The sequence below is a fragment of the Scaptodrosophila lebanonensis genome, unplaced genomic scaffold, assembly GCF_003285725.1.
Source record: "Scaptodrosophila lebanonensis strain 11010-0011.00,11010-0021.00 unplaced genomic scaffold, SlebRS2 tig00000007-arrow-arrow-pilon, whole genome shotgun sequence".
NCBI lineage: Eukaryota > Metazoa > Arthropoda > Insecta > Diptera > Drosophilidae > Scaptodrosophila > Scaptodrosophila lebanonensis.
In genome coordinates this window covers 7,468-33,999 of record NW_022060531.1, presented here as the reverse complement: position 1 = coordinate 33,999, position 26,532 = coordinate 7,468, and the positions used below count along the sequence as shown (strand labels likewise).

Below are 26,532 nucleotides of genomic sequence, written 5' to 3'. Positions count from 1 at the left end.
TGTTAACTTAACAGCGCGATATTTGAAGGTCCATCACTAATGCAGCAGCAGCTGTGGTAATCAGCTGTTTAACAATAATAAACGAAAGCTGGGTGGGTGCAGCAACAAAACTCACTTGTTTTCCCAAACTTTTCCACGCGCTGCGTGCGCAAGTGCAAGCCCTTTTCCAGCCTAACTTGATATAGTTAAATTCTATTCCTTATTGTCATTTGGTGCGTGCGTTTTGTTCAGTTTGGTATTGCTGCCTTAATCTGCGGCGCAAAGTAAAAATTGCAATGCGTTACAAATAAATGAAATTTAAACCTGCAAACACAATAAAATGGCCTAAAACTGTGCAAAACATAACGGAAGTAAATCAAAATTAATTTAAGATCCTCTTCAAACGTGCAGTGGGTGCTGAAGAACAAAAAAAAAAAAAAAAAATAAATAAACTGTCGATTAGTTGTCAAGTCCTTGCAGTGAAAGGGCAGACAACTAATTGTGTAATTAGGTAAGTACTTAAAGAAGTTTATTTATTTGTACAATTTTTTTTTAAATATCCCTTCTGCCTGGCATGACTAATGCTTGGTGAAAAAAGATTGCTTGGCTGTATTAAGAAATTGTGCGAAAAATCGATATTCCAAAGGCGCCCAGATCTAGCAAAAAGTGTGCGCACGCATGCCAACTACTTTTAACGGGGAGGAGCAAGGTGGTGCCTTTTATCCTGTTGCTGTTGTTGCCAGCTGTTAACTCAAGTGGGTGCATGATACTGACTACCATACTGAACCCTCAAATTTCGATTTGTACTAAAAATAAACCTCTGATATTTGTTTTTGCAAATTGCCACAGCATATGGTGCAACCTGTCATCATCAGCAGACGCGCAGACTTACGTATAAGCGCACCAACTGACGATATTGGTGGATAGATCTGTGTTGCCTGCTGCCAGGCGCTTGTGTCGCCTACGCACATTGCAATGTTGTTGTCGATGACAATAATGTTGTTAGTATTTTTATCATATCCCAGATGTGTTGCATATTTTGACGTCACATGCGAATAAGTCAAATATTTGCGCATTCGTGTGTGAATGGTTTCCCAGTTTTGGTCCCAAGTGGGTGTGCCTAAGCTTTGATGGCAATCAAAAGCTTGATTAAGCATATTGCGTGCTTAACCTATGACCTTTTTGTTTGCTCAATATTTACAAAACGCAGTTGTTTGTATGAAAATACCTATCTATTAACTTGGGTACATATGTACACTGGTCGGCACAATTATTTTGACGAACTGTACTCACGACTATCGGTGCTGGTTGCTTTTAGTTTCAAGGAATAACGGTACAATTTTCATACGGGATATTGAGTTCATAGCAACAACAATATGTAGGCAAAATATTTTGTCTATTACTCTTCACACCTTTTTTCTACAAATGACAATGTGAGTTGACTGCGGATTCAGGCACGGCATAAGTATTTTGACCAAACCTTGTCGCCGTTTTCGCGTACGTTTTATCAAGTGATACTAAAATAACTTTGGTGTAACAATTTTTGTTGACCTTTTTACATTATTTTCATTAAAATTTGATTCAAAAGTAATCGATACAATGGTAAAAAAGACAGAATTAAGTTATGTTGTTAGAGCCTCAATAGTGGCGAAGTTTAATGCCGGCGTAGCACCAAAAGACATTGCAAATGAATATAATTTGTCGCGGCAAACAGTCCACTATCAAATTAACAAATATAAGACCCACAATGACGTCAAAAACTTGCCTAGATCAGGTGCTAACCGCAAAACAACACCCATTGAAGATCGAGTCCTATTGCGGGAATTTAAAAAAAATATTCATTTAAAGCCGCAAGCTGCTGCAGATCAATGGAATAAGTCGACCAAGACTCCAATCAGTGAGCGTACTGTTCGGCGACGCCTAAAAGAAGAAGATTTTAAGACATACAAAGCGAAGGACATACCTTACATATCAAAGGTGAACAAGCTCAAAAGATTGGCTTTTGCAAAGGAGCATCTGCATAAGCCAAAAGAGTTTTGGAGAAGCGTTCTATGGACAGATGAAAGCTCCTTTGAATATAATTCATCAAAAACAAAGATTTTTGTAAGGCTCCCACAGTTTCAAAGACAAAAAAATATCCCCGTATGTCAAAAAGTGAGCCATGGCGGAGGCTCAGTCATGTTCTGGGGATGCATTGCGTACAATGGGTTAGGTGATTTCGTTCCCATCACCGGCTCAATGAACCAGCAACAATATTTGAGTACCCTTAACGAAAACGCATTCCCTTCCGGTGACAGGCTGATTGGAGAATCATTTATCCTGCAACAGGATAACGCCCCATGCCACAAAAGCAAAATGATAAGAGCATTTTTAAGCGATGTTGGTGTTACTACTCTGGATTGGCCACCACAAAGTCCGGACTTAAACGTTATTGAGAATGTGTGGTCTCTTGTAAAACGTAAAAGAAATGCGTCTTTGCATAAAACCGAAGAAGAAACTATTTCCGAGGTCACTTCTCTTTGGAAAGAGATACCATTAGAGGTCCTTCAAAATTTAGTGGACTCAGTTCCAAGACGTCTTCAAAAAGTTATCGAAGCCAAAGGCGGGTATACATTTTATTAATCTACCATCAATTTCTTATGTTTTGTTTAGTATTAAGCTTTGTTTTTTTTGTTAATATCCATTGTCAAAATACTTATGCCAACCCATGAAAATTACCTTGATTTATAATTTTAAAAGTTCTTATAAAAATATATCCTTTGAATTATTTTTAAGTTTGTAATACCAATATGGAATTGAGAAAAAAAGTTTCCTTTGATATCTTAAACCAATAACCAGTTATTGACAAAAATGTATGATTTTCTTCTCGTCAAAATAATTGTGCCGACCAGTGTATGTATGTACATACATAACTGATGTTTATTTTCTCCGTTGTTGTCTGTCTGTCTGTCTCTTCTTTATCTGAGCGTGGGTGACGAGTGCGCTTTTACGCATCAATTCGTCTCGTGCGTCATAGCGGGTCAACATTGTTATGTTCAGGATGCGTCGTCACTAAAGCAAATGGATCCCGTCTCGTATTTACCAAGTAAGCATGTAGAATATATGCGTAGATAATATGTACATATATGGTGTACATATATAATGGTGCATTATAATTTAAAGTTCATTCTGTGCTTTCAAAAGTCGTCGCCCTGCTTCATACTACTTACTGTACAAGTATGTATGTAGCTACAAATAAATGTCGGCTTAATATTTTTAGGCAATATGGAAAAGAGTTTTTAGTTGGTTTGTATGGCATTCCAAATTTGTTCTTCCTTTTGAATGGGATTAACACATTGATCAGCTGAACAGTAATTTATACAGCCCCTATAGGATATATAAAAACATTCAATAAGGTCCTTTCAACTTATTGGTTCATTATATTCATACTATACATACCAATACCAGGAGAGGATGCCTACCAAAAGCAGAAACACACTTCCAATATTTAAGTACAGTTTTTAAAAAAAAATATTTTACTAAGTAGCTATTGTTATAGGGCGGAAAGAACACAAAACTAAAAACACCAATGTTGTGCATGGAGAGGGAAAAAGAGAAAATGTATTGCACGCAGGCACCTGCCTGACCACCTCTACTCGACTCACACCTCTAACTCCTTGCCTGTGTGCACTTTACGCCCACATTGCCGCAGAATGGCTTCCTGATGGCGCTGGCATGGTTGCAACGCAGCTTGACATTTTCTTTCCTGCCACTCGGAGGACTGGCTAACTGCTCTGTATTAAATATTGCAAATGGTTTTAATGGAAATTCCTGTTAGAAGCACTAGCAAAGCAGGACCAGTGGGCTCCCAATAGGTACTCCTCCTCACGCTGACCTGCGGTTTTTGTGGCACACTCTGTGGATGATTTATGCTACTGCGTATTTGGTTTTAATGTGTGCTCCTTCACCCTGCATTTTTATGTGTTCCTGTGCAGAGCTGGAAAAAAACCCAACAGTGCGGCTCGTACGGCCTGTCGCCGTTTCTCATTTTGCCAAAATTGCACTTACGTTGCAGCTGTTGTTGCAGCCACTTACATTTAAATTGTGGTTGCTGGGCTCGTTGCTACCACTTTTGGATACCATTGTTGGGTGAGGCGTGGCCTCACTTTATGTGCTTCATTGTTTGGTAGACGTGTCTTACTATTATGGGTCGTTGCGGTTGTCTATATACATAGATATGTATATTACTCATTCTATGAAAAAATAAAAGTTTGCATAGCCAATGAGAAGAAAACCGATTTTGTGAATGTAAATACCACTTGATAGGTTTATTTGTAAACTAGGCGAATTTTTAAACTAATATAAAAAACTAAGCTTTCACGGCTTAGACGCCTACCTAATCAAAATCATCAATGTTTCCAATTATGCTTAAAAAAAGAGGAGCTTTTTGTATTTTTAAAATTTAAAAAGCAATTTGTATTTTTTCAAAACTTCATGAAAATAATGAAAACTTGTGAAACATAATTTTTATAGCCTGTACCCAAAGGGTGAAAGGAGGCGTGGCAGACCCCACAAAATATATATATTATGAATCAGGATGACAAGTCGATATAGCCATGTCCGTCTGTCCGTCCGTCCGTCTGTCTGTATGAGCGCAACGATCTCAGGAAGTACAAGAGTTAGAATAACCGAACTTGGTATCGAGGTTCCCCTAAGCTCTAGGTATGTCAAGTTTATTTTTTATTCTGATACACCCCCCCCCCCCCACTCCCCCGCAATTCGTGTATTTGTTTATAAATTCCGTAATTCTTGGAATTTTGAAATAAATTTTGGTACATCTAGTTGGTGCTTATGTGTCCGTGTGCCAAGTTTCATCTTGATAGGTAAATTCTGAAGAAAGTTATAGCCATAAATAAAATCGCTGCTCATGCTCTGCTTGCAGCGCTGCCCGTAGCTGTTATTGTTGTTGCTGCTTTGGTTCAACTTTGTGCTACATACATACACGTATATATACAAGCATAGACACGTGATGTAAATGTAAAACTGTACATAAAGATGTCTTCTATGTATGTATTAAATACATTTTCTTAATTAAATTAATAAATTAATTAAATTTTTTTAAATAATTAAATTTTTTTAAATATTTTTATTAAATTTTTTTTTTGTTGGAGAGTACAGGCTATTTTACTGTCGGGCTTGCTCGACTGTAGCGTTCTATCTTGTTTTTAATAGTTTGTTTTACACCGGACCTTTATAAATGTACAATTCTTTGCTAGTATGACATTTTATCAATTCAACCTCTTGCGAAACTTTTTAGAAGCTCTTTTGAGTTAAGTACATTCATACATACACGCATACATAATACCATTAGTTATGACATCGAGTGCGCCTGATAATATGCTACAAAAAGTTTCTAATAAGCGAACTTTGTTATTTTGTTTCCTGCCTACTGCGACACACACGCCGTCAGCTCGGCACCAAAGGTTACAAGATTATTGCCAGATTCTTCATTAGGAGCAGAAAAAAGAGCAGTGAATAAACCTTGAAAAACTTGTGTCTGGTATGTATAATAAAAAAATTGTATACACCCATTCAATAAGCTGAGGCGTAGTGTTTGGTTTTATGCCAATGGCTTAAGCGTAAACATACAAGCCACAGCAAGAAAGAAACTTGTATGCCTCAACCATACATACCTAAATATACATACATACATATACATACATACATACATATACATAAATACATACATAAATATACGTACATACAAATACCTACATACATAACGTAGACCAAGAAGCAAGGAGCAGGAAACACGCGCATCAAAAGTATGATTCACCATTTTCGACTTCGCCACCGCACGTTCCCTTTCTTCCTTCGCTAGGACTGTTGTAGGTGCCAAAAAAGCGTACACATTGTGACAGACGCGACTGTATGGCCACTGCCACTACAAAATAACAACAAAAACAAGAGGCACGCTCAAGTAACTACTACTGTAAAAGTGAGAGGTTTTGTTTTTGTTGTTTCCCTCTCTTCGCTTGGCACGAACATTCGCCTTTGTGTCTCTGTATATGTGTATGAGTATGTGTCTGAATGAGTCATCCGGCCTGTGGGTAGAGGAAAAGGAAATGTGAATATTTGCGTGGGATTTTTAATGCTGCCGACTCGACTCTGGCGCTTGCCAATAATTTAAATAACAAAATCGCATTTAGTTTATGATCTAGACTTAATGGATTACAAAAATGCCGCGTGCTGTGTGGGCTTTGACGTTGCGAATATTAGAGAATCTGGTTCTGCATGAATGTTAGACACTCAACTCCCTCGGGTTTTATTTTTTCATTTTTCTACTTAAATTCTAATTGAAAATGTGGCAACGCTTCGCATTAATTGAATCATTTGAAGTTGCAAATAGAATTGAAATTGATTTAAATTGAATTCGGAAGTGTGGGCCCAAGGCAAACTTGGTTTCTTGGCATGGCTTCCTCGAAAGTGGTGAGTCATGCGCTTGATGTGATTTGCTTGCTGGCAAAGGATTGTCAAGTGTTTGGCTAAAGTTGTCGGCGCTGTTTTTTTTTAATTGCTTACTTTTCACTGGTGTCAATGACCCAACACTCTCCACCAAGGGTCAAGCATGATGCGGCACGGAGACCACAGTAGATGAACTGTCATTGACTCAGAGTACGCACCAAACAAAGTACCTTAAAGTTGGCACAAAATTGCGCAGCCAACAGTAAAACGTCAACGACTTCCATGCGTTGCGAACCACAAACAAAAACACATGGCAAAACCCTCGTTAGCTGTCTAACAGACGGGGTTTCGATGCGTAGTCGAAAAACGTTCGATATTATTTGGGTTGGTTTTTTGTTCGCACCGTGTGCCCACGCACGCGCCAGTCCCCCCCGTCTGATGTTTGCGTGCTGGCTTCATTGTTTTTACGCAGTAATATAATTTTTTCCACGCCACCAATAAGTCAAACTTGTACAGTCTGACATCTTCATTGAAAAATTGTTTTGTAACGATTTTTATGTTGAGCATTTGATTTAGATACTCATACATCCGATGAACCAAACGCTTAAGAAACCCTAATAACCCCAACATAAAACACAGCTTTGATATGAATTACCGATGAATAGTTCTCTTCAAATTGAGGAGACAAATCGACATTGACTTCAATTGTGATTTTTTCAAATTAAATTTTTCAGTTTCAGTGTAAAATTACTGCATTTTCGGTATTCTCGAAACTTAGATCGTCAACATGTTTATCGCCAATCAAGTCACTCTTGAATCACGTATACCACTAGTGGAGTCTGCCACGGCATTACCAATTTCATTACAAATTTTGTTCATTTCAATTGAGGCCTTTTTGAAAAAAAAAGGTAACCGAGATTAAAACAGAACTTATTATTTGCTTTTTATTCTTTCGTAATTTTTATTTTGGCTTTTATATGTACATTTTGACATTTTGACTGTCCATTAAAATATATTTTTAATGTAAAATTTCAATTCAGACAATTTTAAAATTGTTATAGAGATAGTTTTAACTTATTATTTGAAGACATAAGATTTTCTTTTTGATTGTGAATACTTATTTTTCTCTGGCTTCCTGTTGTTGTTATTAACAGGAGAAGTGTTAGTTGGCAGTTGGTCATAAAGAACATAGAATAGAAAGTAGAAACTACTCAAATTTAGTGCTAATATGAATATAAATTAAAGCTGTTAGACTGTGTAAGAGGAAAGCACAATGGCGATATATGGAATATAAAGAAGAAGTATGTATTCTGTAAAGCTATGAGAATGGAGTTTGAGTTTATGAACCGACAGCTATTACGATTTCTTTGATTTGTGTTACTTAATTCTCCTATATACTTGTACTACTATTTGAGTCAAGCCTTTAAATGAAATTCTAAATACAAGCACTCTATTCGCCACCGTTCTGCACCTACCAATTGCTTGAGCCATTACCTTCTTTTATCAGAAGTATAGAGGCGGCGCGGCAAATTTCAATGTCAAAGTAATTACATTAAAACAATGGAACTAACATAAAAAGCAGCGCGCTGTCTCATCAGCCCCATTGCAAGTCCTGCTGCTGTCTCTCGGCTGCCGCAGCGCATATAGAAATCAATAGAAATTTCATTTTACGTCATCAAGCGGGTCGGGCCAGGCAGGATGTGCCGGCAGGCCATAATAAGATCAGACATTTACATGGCACACTGGTGGCCAAGGAAAGCGGCACAGCGGTAATGCAATCCATTATGCTGAAATATGACAGTGACGCTTTGTTATTATTGCGCTCGGGCCTTTATGAAATTTTCCACATAGCTATCATGCCAATGTAATACCAATGTACTTGTAGTATTAACAACAGCCACCCCCAAAAAAAGGCGCATGCGCTGCCCATTGAGGGCTGGCCCGACGAGCTGGACTTCGGCATAATTTGTAATGAAAGCTCAATACGTTGTCTACCCTCAACGGGTGCAGTACGTCTCGGAATCGTGTGCGGGCTGTACTGGGCCGTGTGACTCGTCATCGATTTTGTGCAGAAACTTTAGAATATTTATTATATGGGCAAAATAACAATAAATAAAGGTTTTGTGAAAGCAGTGAACTAATATATAAACAAATTAATTTTCCACCCAAGCTTTTGGTATATTGGCATATACGTGAAATTTCGATTATCCATTAAAGAGCTTCCTTTTAACGTTTCTGACTACTGTGTGAAAATTTTCGCTGTTATACCGAAGAAAGCAAAAACAACTACAAAACTTTATTACACACATACTATACTATACAGTATTTGTATATGTTAGCTGGAAAAGTTTTAGTGCGTGTTCAAGGATCAATCGTAAAAAAATCGTACGCGAATGTGCGCTTTTGGTTATTTATTACTTTTTGCTCTGTTCCTAACAACAATATTAGTACTTTCAATAATTTTTGCCACAACATCCAAAAGATCTTTGCTGGATAGTTTAAAATTAATTTTCAATTATACACAAGAACAACAACATTTAAGGCCAGAGCAGCAGATGTTTTTGAAACCGAAATTGTTTTGAATTAAAGAAGTTTTAGTAAAATAAAGTGAAAATTCAATTGGTAATTGCTTCAAAAATATGTATAATATATTTTTCCCAAATTTCATCAATTCGCATATTACATTTCAAAATTCAAAGCTAAAAAAGATGCATCAACATTGTCATTAAGTTATCATTTCAGTGTTTTTAAGGAAAAACTATAATGCCAATTTTTTGTTAAAAAAAAAAAAACACTGCTTCGTACAGTGACAATCACCATAATGCGTTCGTCGTGCATGTAGAGTTTTTTCTTTGTAGAGTTTGTTTGACTCGTGCTGAAGGCAACATGAAAATTTATTAATAAAGGTCAAGACGAAACCCGCGAAGGATACGTCGACATGAGAGTATGATGGTGTATGGGCTGTTTTTTACATATGCCATGCAAGTTGAAAATGTTTGAAGGGCTCTACACACGACATCATAAAACGAATATACTTCAACGGTTGTTGGCCATAAAAGCATATGTGAGGTATTCAGAATTGCTTTGCGAAAGGTGTCTGAGCAGACGATCCTTACAAGTTCTAGAAGGTCGCTGGATGTATGCTTCCTTTTTTAAATTGCCAATTTCGTATATTTTTTTCATTTGTTTGCAGATGCGTAAATTCATTTGTCATAAGAAAACAGTACTTGTATGTAATATGTATAAATATTTTGCATATTTTTGCCATTCTCTTTCTCTTTCATTCTCACTCTCTTTACCCCTTCACGCTTTTTCTCTCTTTCCCTCTGCGTGAATGTCTACGTAGACATGCGCCCAGCGAGTTGTAGACTTTGACGTCTTCTTTTTTATGTTTCGAGCAGCCCCCAGATACAGGCTGTTGCATTTTCGCTAAAAAACATAAACAAAAAGTTGAATCAAATCAAGAAAGAGCAAAAGAGAGAACGGTAGAGAGACAGTGGTAGAGCGTCGATTGGCGTCTGCGTAAATCTCAATCGAGTTTATGGATGTAATCAAAGGACATGTCTTAATTTTCTAGAGCTACTCATCGCTAGTGCAAACCAACGCAGTGCTATCTATTAAAAAATTAAAATAAAAAAGCCACACAAATGTGAACAATACATGAAATTCGCCACTTATAAATGAAATAATAAATATATAAAGAGTGCTTTGGAGTGTTAAAAATGTCAAGTGCTTAACAAATTTTGAGCCAATTGCTTTGGCCCATAAATCGAAGGTAAATATAATAAATACTTGTAGAAAATGTGAAGCATATTTAAATTAAAGTAAAAGTTATTAATAAACTTAACTTGTTTCAAAAGTAAAAAGTTAGGTACTTGTGCTTCGAGTGTGAGTTTTCCGCCTCCTATTCGCCGATGAGTCATTCAAGCCAATGAGATATTTGGTTGTTATTTGATTTGAATTTTGGTAGCCTATGTATAGTTTCATATTTCCAGAGCGTGGTACGTTTTTTATATGTTTTTAAAGATCAAAAAATGTATGTGCACAATATATACATACATATGTACAATAAGGTTTATTTTAACGATTTCTTCTGCAATATAAAACGTTTTTAGTGTTTATTTGCTTATAAAAAAATTTATAAAATTTGCGCCACAAACCTGTTTCTACGTTTTTGTATAGCTTTAAGATTTAGATTCAGCTGCAATACCAATTCATATCACTATATAAAACAAGAAAGGAATGCTAAAGTCGAGCAGGCTCAACTCTGTGCATCGGGAAAAATTAACAAACTCGTCCTTTCTCGGGCTCAGGAGATTCTGTATACCAAGTTTGGTTATTCTAACTCTTATACTTTCTGAGATCCTTGCGTTCATACAAACAGACGGACAGAATGACATGGCTATATCGACTCGGCTTGTCAAGCTGATCAAGAATATATATACTTCTGTGTGTTCCATGTACACTCGTACAAAACTAATATAATTAAGTATTTTAAACATAAACTAATGCCGCTATTGAAACTAATTAAGGTCGGTTTAAAACTTTTTTTTTTTAATCTACTAAAATCTTTGAATTCGATATTTTAATCCTTAAAGATTTGATGTTTTTAGCATTATGTAATACAGGACTTGAATAAATAATAGAACACTTATAATTACAATTACCTTGCAATATATATTAAATTCATAATACCCCCACCCAAAATTTTGGTTGAAATTTGGAGTATCTCGAAGAGTATTAAAGCTACAGTCTTAAAATTTGAAGTAATGTCACGATTTAGTTTATTTTCGAAGCTGTGTGGTGAAGGCTTCTCCTACTAAAGCCATTCTTTTTTTTGATGCTCCTTTTATTGAAAATTGTTATAACTTCTGAAATGTAATTAAACAAATGAAATAAAATAAAGGTCGGTGGCGTGACTCTTGCAGTACACACGTTCAATGCGGTTTTGTATCAATATAAACCACACATTTGAAAATATTATTACAGTCCCCGAAGGTAGAAAAACAGCTGAGAAGAGATAGAAGAGAGATGTAATACTAGAGGGTTGGTTGAACTACTTTTGGCCTTACATAAAATAAGTGTAAGCTCTTGGCTAATTAAAATATTTATTTCTTGATGCTATTTGAAATGAACATTTTAAAGCCCACCCCCTTGTGATTTGAGCCAGAAAATGAAATACTATTCACACATAAGGGCATACAAACACGCATATGTAGTTGTATGTACAAATAGGTCGACCTTTGTTCTTTTTCCTGCAATGGAATGTGAGGCTGTTGGTACATGAGTTGCGGCCAGAAGGAGCATATGCCAAATCGTCTTCTTGATTGTGCCACTTGCTTTTTCCGTTCCAGTTAACAGCAACCTAAGACAACATCTGCCCGAGTGGATCTCAAGCCTGCACCAAGATGTCGTCCGTTAAGGTGGCAGTGCGAGTGCGCCCTTTTAACTCGCGCGAGATTGGGCGCGAGTCGAAATGCATCATTGAAATGAGTGGAGCTACAACCGGTGAGCAAGACCGACAAAAGTTGACTCGTTAATGCCAACTAATGGCCACATTTTAAATGCTTTGCAGCCATAACCAACCCGAAGGTGCCACCCAACACCAGCGAGTCCATAAAGCGTTTCAATTTTGATTACTCCTACTGGTCCCATGATGTAAGCTACCCAGACACAAAAGCATACATGGGAACAAAATTTAACGGGTATATTTTTTACAGCCTCACGATGCTGATTTCTCCACCCAAGCGATGGTATACAAGGACATTGGCGAAGAGATGCTGCAGCATTCGTTCGATGGGTATAACGTTTGCATATTTGCGTACGGACAAACTGGCGCTGGCAAGTCCTACACCATGATGGGCAAGCAGGAGGACCACGATCAGCAGGGCATTATCCCTATGATATGCAAGGATCTCTTCGGGCGCATACATCAAACGGAAACGGATGACCTTAAGTATTCGGTAGATAACATAAACCCTTTGTTGAAGCTTCAGCTTTTAATCCTTTCCAATGCCATGTTTAGGTCGAGGTTTCCTACATGGAAATCTATTGCGAGCGAGTACGGGATTTGCTGAATCCAAAGAACAAGGGAAACTTACGGGTGCGCGAACATCCACTGCTGGGTCCCTATGTGGAGGACTTGTCTAAGTTGGCGGTGACCGACTACCAGGACATACATGACCTCATTGATGAGGGCAACAAGGCCCGGTAATTAGTTGCAGTCTTTTATGTTAATATCCGTCCAATAAAATCGCTTCTCTTATAGAACCGTGGCTGCTACCAACATGAACGAGACAAGCTCTCGTTCCCATGCCGTTTTCACCCATTTTCTTCACTCAGCGTCGTCATGATGCTATGACCGATTTGATCACAGAGAAGGTGTCGAAGATTAGTCTGGTCGATTTGGCTGGGTCTGAGCGCGCCGATTCGACAGGTGCCAAAGGCACTCGCTTGAAGGAGGGCGCCAACATAAATAAGTCGTTAACCACATTGGGCAAAGTTATCTCAGCACTGGCCGAAATTGTGAGTAGAATTATTTATAAAAAGTTTGAGTGCGTTAATTAAAGCTTATAATGTTTTCTTTACTTTAGTCCGTAAGTACTTTTCTTTTAGGATGTTGTTAGTTTTTTCTAGAGCTATTGCGTATTTTTTAACGGACAGGCATCGAAGAAAAAGAACACGAAGAAAGCCGATTTTATTCCTTATCGCGATTCCGTATTAACTTGGCTGCTTCGTGAAAATCTTGGTGGCAATTCAAAAACTGCTATGATAGCTGCTATTTCACCGGCCGATATCAACTATGACGAAACTCTCAGTACTTTACGGTTAGTTGGGGGTTTTCAGTAATGGCCGAGGGCCTCCGGAAATTGTCATTGAACTTTTTTCGTTATAGTTATGCCGATCGTGCTAAGCAAATCGTTTGCAAGGCTGTGGTCAATGAGGATGCGAATGCTAAGCTCATACGAGAGCTCAAAGAAGAAATACAAAAGTTGCGGGATCTACTCAAGGCCGAGGGCATTGAGGTTCAGGAAGGTAAGTACGGCTATTGCAATAATATCTGTAGCCGAACAGCATTAAGCCTAAACCTAAGCCAATGACACTTTCAAAAGTCTCCTGCTACACAAAAACTATTGACATCACCTAAGTTAGACATTAGTTAGATATTTCCCATTGCTGTGAGTAAAAAACGAATCACAACCTATTTCCTTTAGGACCCGATGGCAAAGTAGTTTGTGAGAAGCGTGATGCGAATAGTAAGTAAAACGAACCATCAAGCAAACGATTGCGATGCAAAGCCTTCACTTGCAAAAAGATAATTTGAGCTGCAATAAATAAACACATATATTATGCATACCTACTATATATATATTCATGCCTACTATTCGAAACGAGTACATGTGTGTATGTTTGCATCAATGCATATTTAATCCACATTCTTTAAAGTGCAAGTGTGTGTGTGCGTGTGTATTTTTGTGCAAATTGTAATTTGTCGCTTTTAATAACATAAGTACTATAAATACTGCTTGAGGACAGTATCGATTATATGCAAGGCTTAAACAACCATATTTCCCACTTCAAGATCCCCCAAATAAAGCTAAACCATAGCTATGCACTTAAAAAGCTTACAAAATTACTTGTAAGTACGTGTATCTTATTAGACCGTTGTGATTGCATATAATCGAAACATATTTTTAAATATAAAAAAAATACCCAAGGTCCATTTACGTTGCATTTTTCCAAAGACATATTTGCTACAGTGGGAGATATTTATTCCAAATTTAAGATCCCTATTGATCGCCAATGCTATATTGTTAAAAAAAAAAATTAAACAAATTATTTGCTTTTTGTCTCTCATTTGTGTGCAAACTTTTTTGATGGAATTCTTCAAGTTACATTTTTGTTGCCTAAGCAAAAGAATAGCATTATCTATTCAGATAGTAGACTACTATACGTTGTTCACTTTGTGGCCCCAAGCCCACATACTTGTACTCTTACTATACATGTCTCTAACAGTTGGTGCTACTTTCGAAGACAGCACCTGAACATGCCAGAGATTAGTTGCTTAGTGTTTTGTACTCAACAATTCCAACATATTGATACAGTTCTAATCTATATTGTCGTTGTCCGCTCGCTCCAAACCATATTGGCCACGCTTGTTAATTTTTTCCATATATCCGTAATCTTTGTAATTAAAAACTTCTATCCAATTAAATAATCAAAGCACGCTTATCACTGCGCTTGCGGCACACATCTTGTGACTAAATTATCTAATAAACTATCATGATCAAATAAATTTGTAGAGGATGAAATTACGAAATCCTCGGTGATTAAGTCGCCCAACAAGGGACGCAATCGTAATGGCTCCACCACGGAAATGGCTGTGGATCAACTGCAGGCCAGCGAAAAGCTAATAGCCGGTAAGTCGCATTTCCAGACGCACACATAGTATATGGTACAAAATCCACGTTTGCACAGAACTCAATGAGACCTGGAGGAGAAACTCAAGCGCACCGAGGAGATACGCGTCCAGCGGGAGGCTGTATTCGCTGAAATGGGTGTGGCCGTCAAAGAGGATGGCCATTACCGTGGGTGTCTTCTCGCCGAAGAAGACTCCTCACTTGGTCAATCTCAACGAAGATCCCAATTTGTCAGAATGTCTGCTGTACTACATCAAGGATGGTATTACACGTCTTGGTACCCCACGAAGCGAACGTTCCACAGGATATACAGCTTTCGGGCTCGCACATATTGAAGGAGCACTGCACTTTTGAGAATCGTAATAGCTCAGTCACACTGATGCCACACAAAGATGCAATTATCTATGTAAATGGACGTAAATTAGTTGAACCGGAGGTGCTGAAGACCGGATCACGTGTAATTCTGGGCAAAAACCATGTTTTTTTCGGTTTACACCCGGAGCAAGCGCGCGAGCTGCGTGAAAAGATCACAGAGAACGCTGAAAATGAGGTGGAAAAGAAAGATACTCAACAAGTGGACTGGAACTTTGCGCAGTGTGAGTTGTTGGAGAAACAAGGCATTGACTTGAAGGCAGAAATGAAGAAACGCTTGGATAATCTGGAGGAGCAATACAAGCGTGAAAAAATGCAGGCGGATCAGCAGTTCGAAGAGCAGCGCAAGGTCAGAATATTACGCAAAATATCATATCATTTGCACATCAATTCTAAATTTGTATCCTATTAAATATTCCTCTACCTTGCAGACATATGAGGCTCGTATCGATGCGCTGCAAAAGCAAGTGGAGGAGCAATCGATGACAATGTCTATGTATAGCAGCTACTCACCGGAGGACTTCCATCAGGAGGAAGATGTATACAGTGAGTTTACAGAGAAACGCTTTTAAGATCTGAAATGCTTAAGTACAGCGACCGTTCACAGCCAACCCATTGTACGAGTCCTGCTGGACAGCGCGGGAGGCAGGTCTGGCTGCCTGGGCTTTCCGCAAGTGGCGCTTTCATCAGTTACCCTCGCTGCGGGACGACCTTTGGGGCAATGCCTATTTTCTTGAAAGAGGCCAATGCCATATCGGTGGAGCTAAAGAAGAAGGTACGGTGTATTTTGGGTTTTCAAGACTTGCCTCAATCACTGCTCTTCTTTCCAATAGGTCCAAATTCCAATTTACACTACTTACCGACACTCTGTATTCACCGTTGCCACCCGAGTTGGCCTCAAGCGTGGCGCCACTGCAGCAAGAAGACGAGTTTGGCGCACCGCCTGTGTCCAAGACATTGGTGGCTGTAGAGGTAACCGACACCAAAAATGGCGCTACTCACTACTGGTCTCTGGAGAAATTGCGGTAAGTTACATCCCGAGTTTCTTCTACGTTTCAATCACAATCATTTTTCTAAGCACATTGGTTTTTTGGTTTCGTTCGGCTTCAGACGTAAACGAAGTTGCCAATTAGCTGAAGTAAAAGATGCCTTTTGTAATTTTTAGTTTTTATTTTTCTTGGTACGTGCATGGTGGTTGTAGTTCAAGTTCATGAATTGTAGTCTTTATTGTCATAATAATGTTGAATGAAGTATGCAAAGAAAATAAAGCTCGAGCGTAAAAGTCGCTCTGTTTTGCCCGCGTTGCTCTGCACCAGAAATCACTGCCACCATTTACGCCTCAACTCATCGCCATATCAAGAAAGTAATCGGTAGGCAAATCTGCTGAATTTAATTTTTGGTTTCTCTTACAACCCCCTAACTCCCCAAATCCCAATCATTGTGCCTAAATTCGAATGGCTACCTTTTCACATAAAGCTATCGTCTCGAGCTAATGCGGCAAGTTTATAATGTTGAGAGCCCACCATCATCCATGCTATTCGATACGTCCAGCATTGTGGCGACAGGCCAAGGACTGGTCGACAATGCGCCATTTGAATTACAATTGCAGCATTTAGTGGCGCATCCCCATCCATATACGTATGTGCAACAGCAGGAGCAGCAGCCGGAGTTGAGACAGGCGGCCAGAGCGCATCCATCACGTTTAACATTGGCCAATCTAATACCTTCTAGGTTTGCTTTCATAGATTTTTCTTTATTTTTTTAGTTTTGATGTTTTATTTTTTTGTTTGATTACATAACCACAATATGCATGCATTACCTATGCAGCTCCGATTTAGTGATTTAGCATGGCTTCATAGTCAATCCGTCGTCGCTTCAACTTGTGCCTATTTTTCGAACGTTTTTGTGTTCCATTCGGGAAAATATGATTTGAACTTAGAAATCAAAATTAAAGCTGTCCAATTGGGAATTATATACTATTGTGTACTTATCTACTTGTGGCTTAGTGTCTTTAATACATTTTGTTTATAAAGTTTGGTTTTTTATCCTTTGTAGGCAGCACAAATGTAGCTTAATTTTGCAAATAATTACATTTATTTGTATCGGCATTATTATTTTCCTGTATATTGTATAGTGGATCTGCTTTCAATTTGGACATACAGAATCTAGATGTGCACAAGTATTACACTATTCAAAACCATCATATTGTGTCACCTCTGAGCCTTCTCAAATTATTTACAAGCCTTTCCAACATTTTCCTTCCAATGTCTCGCTGTTGCAGGCAACGTCTCGAACTAATGCGGGAAATGTATCATAATGAAGCCGAGCTTAGCCCAACTTCGCCGGACTACAATGTTGAGAGCCTAACTGGCGGCGATCCGTTCTATGATCGCTTCCCCTGGTTCCGTATGGTGGGTCGATCGTTCATTTATCTCAGCAACTTGCTCTATCCGGTACCGCTGGTCCACAAAGTGGCCATCGTTAACGAACGTGGTGATGTGCGGGGCTACTTGCGTATTGCAGTGCAACCAGTGCTGGATGAAGAATCCATTGATTTCAACAATGGTGTTAAACAGTCGGCACGCTTGGTGTTCAACGAGGACGATGCCAAGCCGAAGTATCGAGCATTAAACGAAAAGGACGATGTGCAGCGCTATATTGACAATGGCGGTATGGACAGCAAGCTGGACGGTAAGTCTTAGCTCTAGTTAGTGCTGGTCTCAGCATAAAATGTTTATGCACCCTAGAACTTGAGGATGCTGACTCGGGACGTGGTATTGATTCCAATTCCGCTTCAGAGTGCCAGGAGAACTCAGAGGAACCAGGAGAGCATTTGCAAGTGGGCAAGGAGTTTACCTTCCGCGTCACCGTTTTGCAGGCTACGGGGATTGGCGCAGAGTACGCGGACATCTTCTGTCAGTTTAAGTACGTGAGGCGTTGATTGTAGTACTTAGGGTCAACATAATGCGAGTAACAATTGTTTTAATTTGTAGCTTCTTGCATCGACATGAGGAGGCATTTTCCACAGAGCCGGTGAAGAACTCAGCCTCGGGCGCTCCCCTTGGTTTTTACCATGTTCAGAATGTAAGGAATATTATTACGTAACACAAGTTGATGTTTAATGTGGAATCGAAAATTTGCAGATAACGGTGCCTGTTACAAAGTCCTTTATCGAGTATTTGAAGACTCAGCCCATCATGTTCAAGATATTTGGTCACTACCAGACACATCCCCTTGCATAAGGATGCCAAGCAGGAGTTCGTGTCTCGTCCACCACCAAGACGCATGCTGCCACCAAGCATACCCATAAGTCAGCCAGTGCGCAGTCCTAAATTCGGACCGTTGCCCTGTCCGCCATCGTCAACGGTCTTGGCGAAGCATGATGTGCTGGTGTGGTTCGAGATTTGTGAGCTAGCGCCAATGGAGAGTACGTACCATCGGTAAGTTAATGGGACCTGGAGTTAGTTTGCAACATTTGTAATGGCTTTTTCTTTCTTGCAGGTCGTTGAACATAGCGACGATCTTCCGTGCCGTGGCCTGTTCTTGTTGCATCAGGGCATACAGCGGCGCATACGCATTACCATTGTGCATGAGCCCACGCCTGAGGTGAAGTGGAAGGATATTAATGAGTTGGTCGTCGGACGTATTCGCAACACGCCAGAATCTTCGGATGAGCAGGACGAGGATGCCTGTGTACTATCGCTGGGTCTATTTCCAGGCGAGCTCTTAGAAGTTCCTGGAGATGATCGCGCATTCTATCGTTTTGAAGCTGCTTGGGACTCGAGCTTGCATAACTCTGCACTTTTGAATCGTGTTTCGCAGGGTGGCGAAACTATCTACATCACACTGAGCGCCTATCTTGAGGTAATTTATTCAAGGACCAACCTGTTTTTTTCTAGTATTACATTACTGAACCACCTACAGTTGGAGAACTGCGCTCGCCCCGCCATTATTACCAAGGATTTAAGTATGGTCATCTATGGACGCGATGCTCGCACCGGTCCACGCTCACTGAAGCATTTGTTCTCCGGGGCCAGTATCGCAATCCGGAGGCGAACCGCCTTTCGGGAGTTTATGAGCTGTCGCTGCGTAGAGCATCTGAAGCAGGTAGTCCAGGTAGCAATTCTTATTGTAGTTGATCTTTGCTCTAATCTTTGAGTTTGCACGCAAGTGTTAACTGTTCGCAATGCACTCAATCCTCACTTAATTCTCCTTAATGCATTCGCAGGTGTGCAACGCCGGCAGCGACGTGTCCTCGATACCAGTTCCACCTATGTGCGTGGTGAAGAGAACTTACATGGCTGGCGACCACGCGGCGATTCCCTTATCTTCGACCACCAGTGGGAACTAGAAAAGCTGACCCGTCTCGAGGAGGTGGGACGCATGCGTCATTTGCTCTTGCTGCGCGAACGACTGGGCATGGACACTAATCCGAATCCGACAACCAAAACCGAAAAGGATGTATGCAATTTGGCGGCACGCGCTGCCACCTCACCGGTGCACATGGTCATACCACCATCGCCACAGACGCCCGTCAAAGATCCGCAACAAATCATGCCGGAGCGTGAGTATAACCAGCGTGAACAGGATCTGATGCTCAAATGCTTGAAGCTGGTCCAAGGTAATCGAATCTTCTACATTTTTCTTATAATTTGCTCAAGTTTATGTGTTCGTAGGTCGCTACCACAAGAGCGAGCCCGTCGACCCACAAACCCAGTCAGATGTATCGCCCAGCGACGAAGGTTGCGCCGACATGACCGTCAGTTTGCATATCCAGCAACTCCATGGAGTAAGTAGTCATGAAGTAGTGTACACAACGCATGCTCATATTCTTTCCTTGTTTATTAACTCAAAATGTGGCCACCCTAGGCATACACTTATCACTCAAACACCCGATACACCCCGCCATAGCTCTGCTCCACGCCCGCTGGACAGTCGCTGCGCAGCGTGCAGGCTTTGGCGGCTATATTGTACACATACTTAGAATTGCACTTGCATGGCGGACCACACAATGGAATGCAGTATGTTGAACGGTATTCGCAGGTCTCCGGGCAGACTCCGGCGCAGCCAACATTGGTAGAATTTTTGTCGCAGTCAGAGGGAAATGGCGATTGTATCCAATCCCGTTCGCTTAGAGGGGGCCTTTGCTTTGAGGAGCTGTCGTAGTCCGATTCATCGTCGGTATCATATTGAATTTCGAGCGGGGGAAACTCTTCTTCTTCGTACAGTGGGTCAATCAATTTAAGTTGGTCGAGCTGGTCTGCACCTTTGCTGCGTCTTTTAGGGAATATTGAATGAAATTTGCTCGCTTTAATCGTATCAGACAATTTCGCTAAAGACACATTACTTTTCAAACTTGCTGGTCTGCTGTCTGGTTTTCAAATTTTGGGGATGGCTTGATGTAGCTAATATCTGAAAAGCCCTCTCTGATGACACAGGTTTATGATATTTCGAAAGCGAAGAAATATTAATCCTTGTAACCGTTTTTACAATCCCAAGGCCAAGCTACTTGTATTGCTCTTTTTGATGTCTTCGAAGGCCATTTCGCTTCAACTGATCCCGTATTGTAATTGGCAACGACAATTGCATAGCAAATGCATATTTTGAATAAGCATTATGAATAATGCCAGGTTTTAAGCCCAATATATACCATTCTTTAAACATTTCGTTTTGGAATAAATGTTTCGATTTACGCCATTTCATGGAACAAATTGTTGTAAAATTCCCATTACTTAAAGATATGTTAAGGGTGTACAAATTGTCGAAAAGAATATATTTTTTGAGAAATATCCCTGCATAGCAGTGTGTTTCACGAATCTAAGAATCAATCTCTATCTTGTTCACGCATTCCATCACTTATACTACAAAATCCTAATATTGTTTGGAAACTGAAAACTTAAAAACAATTTCCATTTTTATTTCTGTTTGTGTTTCTTTTATTTAATTAGAAACAACAAATTTGTAATTCGACACAGGTAATTTCTTTTCCTAATAAAATGCCTATGCTTATGTAAATAATGAGTACCTTTTGCTTGTCGCATTTACTCGAAACTCATGAAAACTGCCACTTAATATTCTGCCTTCTATTTCCACAGATTATGCTCGCCAGATCGTGCTGATGCGCCTAATGGTTGGGAGGCACCTGCGCCGGCCACACAACCAGCCTTGCCATTGCGCCTGTACGTTCCCGAACTAGAAGAGATACGCGTTAGTCCCCGTTGTGGCACGAAAGGGGTCTGCTTAATGTGCTGGAACATGGGGGCTCGGGCTGGAAAAAGCGCTGGGTGGTATGCAAAATAACACAAATATGCCCAAATGTTGAAAATATATTTAAATACAAATTTTCCTGCACGTTTAGATTGTGCGTCGTCCTTATGTCTTCATTTATCGGTCAGAAAAGGATCCCGTGGAGCGTGCAGTCTTGAATTTGGCTACGGCACAGGTGGAAGTGCAGCGAGGATCAGGCTGCCATGGTTAAGATACCCACACATTCAGGTAAATCCAGTTTTGTTTCTGCTGCAGTTATTTAGTTAATATAGAGCAACTCTCTGCTTTAGTCGTGGTGACGCAAACATCGCGGCTACTTGCTGGCAAACGCTCGGCGACAAGGAGGTGCATGACTGGCTCTATGCAATTAATCCATTGCTGGCTGGACAAATTAAGTGAGTTTGATGCCGCAACATTCTTATCAATATTCGGTGAAACGGATTGTATAATCTTGCAGATCTCGTTTGTGCACGTCCGCACCCTGGAGCCAGCCTCGCAGACCGCTTCACAGATACAAGCCACCACAACTGCAAATTCCGCGAATTGCGAACAAATGAGATACAATTACGATGGAATCCGTTTTGGGTTTACTGAGACGCAGGCTACAGTTGGCTGCAGCGTATTGGGATAGGTAGGCGCTTGATGAACTACAATACTTAGACCGAGACTATCTGAGGACGCGTCGATTCCAATGCGAAATGGCCAACATTTGAAGTAGGATTCCATCGAAATGTTGTTAATTTAATTGAGAGAAGCGTAATGGTTTTTTGTAGTTGTTTTTAAGTTGGAACGCAACAGCTAAAGCGATAACTAAGTGCAAACAGTACGTAATTATTAAGTAGTGCATATTAATGAACAATATAAATGCAATAATTATTTGAAATATAAATTCGGAAGGTGCAGCTTAGCCAGGCTACACAAAATGCGCCTGCATTAAGTTGTAGATAATGATTTTCCCTCCATTTTTGTAATGTAGTCATTTAATATACATATGCTATATGTTTTGTAAATAGTTTATGATTGTAAAAATATTGCTATTACTTAGTTTAAATTTACATATTACATTTTTTATATTTATGCTTTCAAGTGATATTCGGATATTATGTTGACCATAGGCAGTTTTAAACCACAACTTGTTTATTAGGGCTTTTGTTAAATACCTTTATATAAATAATCAAATAAAACAACACCGTATAACACACAAAAATCGTATATTTATAAATATATATGCATTTTAAAAGAGCAAGCAAACCAAAGTTAATTTATTTAAACAATATAAATATGTATAACAATTATTGTAAAAACATATATATTTGCTGTTTATACACAAATTTTGAACTATTTATGTATTGTTTAATGAAACCCATTGACGCAAGATATATGGAAACGCATTGAATTAAATGATAATATAAAAATGGAACTTCGTACAGTATATAGACATAGTGGACGACAAGTTAATCAGGCGAATAAAGAAAGCTCAGCATACAGCAAACTGCGTATCGTGTTTAGTTTGTTAAAAGTTTAGAAATAAATTCATACGTGTCTACGTATACAATTAAATATAAACTATAATTTTGAAAAATGTTGTTAACCACACGAAAGTCGTAAACAATTAACATGTAAATGGCACATGGGCCATTATAAAGTGACACTTTCTTATTAAGCATAAATCAAGGTAAACCCAAAACTGTATATGTTTATTCAAAACAATGCTAATCAATTATAATTGTCTGTCAAAACAAAAGTTCGACTACCAATCAAAGAAAAAAACACGACTTAACTGCTAATATGGCTAATTTAAACAACGCTTTGCAATGTTTGCTTGGCTTCGCTTCATTTATATCCTATTTGGTTTGTTACTTGAAACCCGATGAGAACCACCTGCTAAGCTTAAAGCAAAACTAAAAGTAATTTTATAAACGAATCTTAAAGAAATGCAATGCCACCTGTATATTTCAAGTAAAACAATGCGCTTTCAATGCATATATGGTGTGTAAGTATTTATTTACATACAAATAACGAGCAAATGCTAAATTATACTACTACGTACTTTATACTATATTCGAATGTTTTCGATTCCAATTAATTTGCGCTAATGATCAATTAATTTATTTCTACTTAAAACAAAGCACAGAGACCAGGATATATAAGCAAGAGAAAAAGGCTCTGCCCAGCTCTAGCTTGAAGCAAGCAGGACACATAAGGGTTAAAACAATTTGGACGCTTCTAAATGCATATAAGCGGGCCATAATATTGTTAAAAAGTCTGCTTTCGTTCGTGTTTGACTTTGAGGAACACACAACGTTAAGGGGACAGATCGGAGAGGGTGCTGAGTTTGGAATTCGCATTTTTTATTTATAGCAAAATGTAAACATTTGTTAAACTATTGAGATAATTTCCAATTGTAAAATACTAGAGAATTGTAATAATACAAAGCGTAATTTGCAAAAAACCAAAAAACAAACAATATTTTATTCTATCATGTTTATACTTGTATGTTTCCCTTTTTGCGGTGTTTAACTAACCTCCATATAGTATTACATTTAAAAATGCACACAAGCGGAAAATCTATGGAAAGTAAAATGCATGAATGCATTGGGACTATACACATATATATATATATATGTATATCTACCATATAAGCCACTTAAGTTATACATACATATGAATACAGTACATTTGAATTTACACATATAAATACAATCTCTCTCTATATAGTATATGTATGCAAATGTCGAAACAAGCGTTCAAAATGCGTGCAAATTGAATAAGCGAAAAAAACTGGTTCGTTTCGGTTACAAAAAATTGGCTGAACCAATTTAAAAATCGTGGATAGGAAAACAAGAACACCAGAAATGGTTGGAAGATTTAATTTAGAGTGACAAACCAATAAAAAAAGATGTATGCTATATGTATATTTAATCCAATATTGATATATACGTGGGCGTATCACTATTAAACAAATATATATAAAAATAAAAAGGCTTTAAATAAAATCATTGGTGACTCATTATTCTGGGAGGTAATACTTGTAGATACAAATTTTCGAACTGATATTTTTATTTCAGTTTAGTTATTTAAGTTAAGCAGCTTTTATAAGTTTTTTGGAATTATATGCGAATATTTCAAATTAAAATTTCATATACTAATGAAAGTAACTTAACGAATAAAATAACACCCTATATATATATGGTATATATATAATTACATTATATATGGATTTAAGTAAGAAAGAAATCACCTCATTTTGTTAGTATTTTCTTGATGTTATTGTTTGGTATTATTTTTGTGTTGGCGATATCGTAAAAAGACTAAATACTTGTAGATAAAATCAAATCAAATTATATCCAAGTAACGCAGGGTGGGTTATAAAAATTGTTGATGGGAAAAACAAGGCAGCAGAATGGATTGGGGGAATTAAATTAGAATAATAAGCCGGCTGCTGGCAGAACGGAAGGAGAATAACCCATAGATATTGTTTGCTCGCCATTTTTATTTAACCTTCTCTTGAGCCCTTATGTATGAGGCTTTTCCAGTTATTACGTAAGTGGAACAAACTGTTTTATTCTGGCACGTTTGCCCCGCAAGATTTAATATTGTTATTCATTAGGGTTATAATCGTCATGATCTTTTAATACCTCCCAAGTGCTGCTTCAAAATTCAATTCAATCATACTCAACCAATAGTACGTTTCTTTTTTCCGTATAAATTACTTGTCGTTAAACGATGAACATTTGAAAATGACTTAGAGAAATAAAGAACACCCTATATATATTGTAATTGCATTATGTATAGTTTAAACTATAAATAAAAATCAAAAGAAACCAGTCGCCATGCTAATTAAGATATATTACTTTACCTATTTGTATACTTAAACAGTTCCGTCAGTACAGCCCTTGTGAGGGAAATCACTTCAGGAAAATGGAACTCATTAAAGTCATCTTGTGCTTGAGCATTTTATCAGTATGTACATAAATCAATTTAAAGCAATAAATTTATAATTAAACATTTGACTTCGAGCTCTTCTCTTCCATAAGTTTTGCTGAAGATCGTAATAGTCTAGACAAACCTAGGCGGAACCATACGATTGGGACAAGATTTTCAAATGCGGCCAAATCGCTATTGAGGGAACTGCTGCAGTTGCTGTTAATGTAATTGGGATTAATTAAACACGCCATTCGATGTATTGATTTTAAGGCACCGCCAAATCCCAACGCAGCATAATCCGAACTATAAGGACGGTCTACGAGTTCATGAAGAGGCTTCTCCTTAATAACGTCGTTTGCCTAATAGAGAGCATTCAGAAAATAGGATCTTTGGTGAAGCCTCACATTGATGCATTTGAGGATTTAAATTGCTTGGACGAAAATGATATTTGAATATACTTTATAAATATACTGGTAAAATAAATACAAGTCCTCAGAGCCTATTTTATCGACAACTGAGTTCCGATTGGGTAGTAGGAAATACTTCAATTTTCTTTATTTTTATATTTATTTATTTATTTATATTCTCGCTTGTTGGAGGAAATCTTAAAGAGCATGATAAATCCAACAATTTGTGATTGAACAGAAAGATCTACAATATATATTTTTAGTTTCTCATTAAGCAATGAATATATATGGGCTCTTTAAAAGCATAGCTACATTGTTGGTAACATTTTAAAGGTGTGTTTTTTGTTCTAAGAAATGTTCTTTGCATTTCTCATCTTATATTTTCTATATATGTTACGTACATATGATACATATGATGATATGTATATTACATAACATGCCCTTATGGTAATACGAATATGGAACACACCCATGTCTAATATCAATAGTTTCAGTATTATTGTCGTAAGATTATAAATCGAGGAGAAAATTAAGGCAAGAAAATGGCGTTACGTTGATATAAGTACTTACATAAGAAGTGTGTACATATTCGTATATTTCGCCCTGGCCTTTATGTGTGAAATTTCAAATTTTCTAAGCCTCCAGGCATTTGTATTAAGCTCTATAAATTGCTTGCAATTTGGATGATTGGTCCTAGTATGGTATTACGGTTTTAG

General features: G+C 38.3%; 1 pseudogene; it reads left to right on the top strand.

Moving 5' to 3' along the window:
• Positions 1–184: 184 nt before the first annotated feature.
• On the top strand, positions 185–22,076 carry LOC115620158 (annotated as a pseudogene).
• Positions 22,077–26,532: the final 4,456 nt, after the last annotated feature.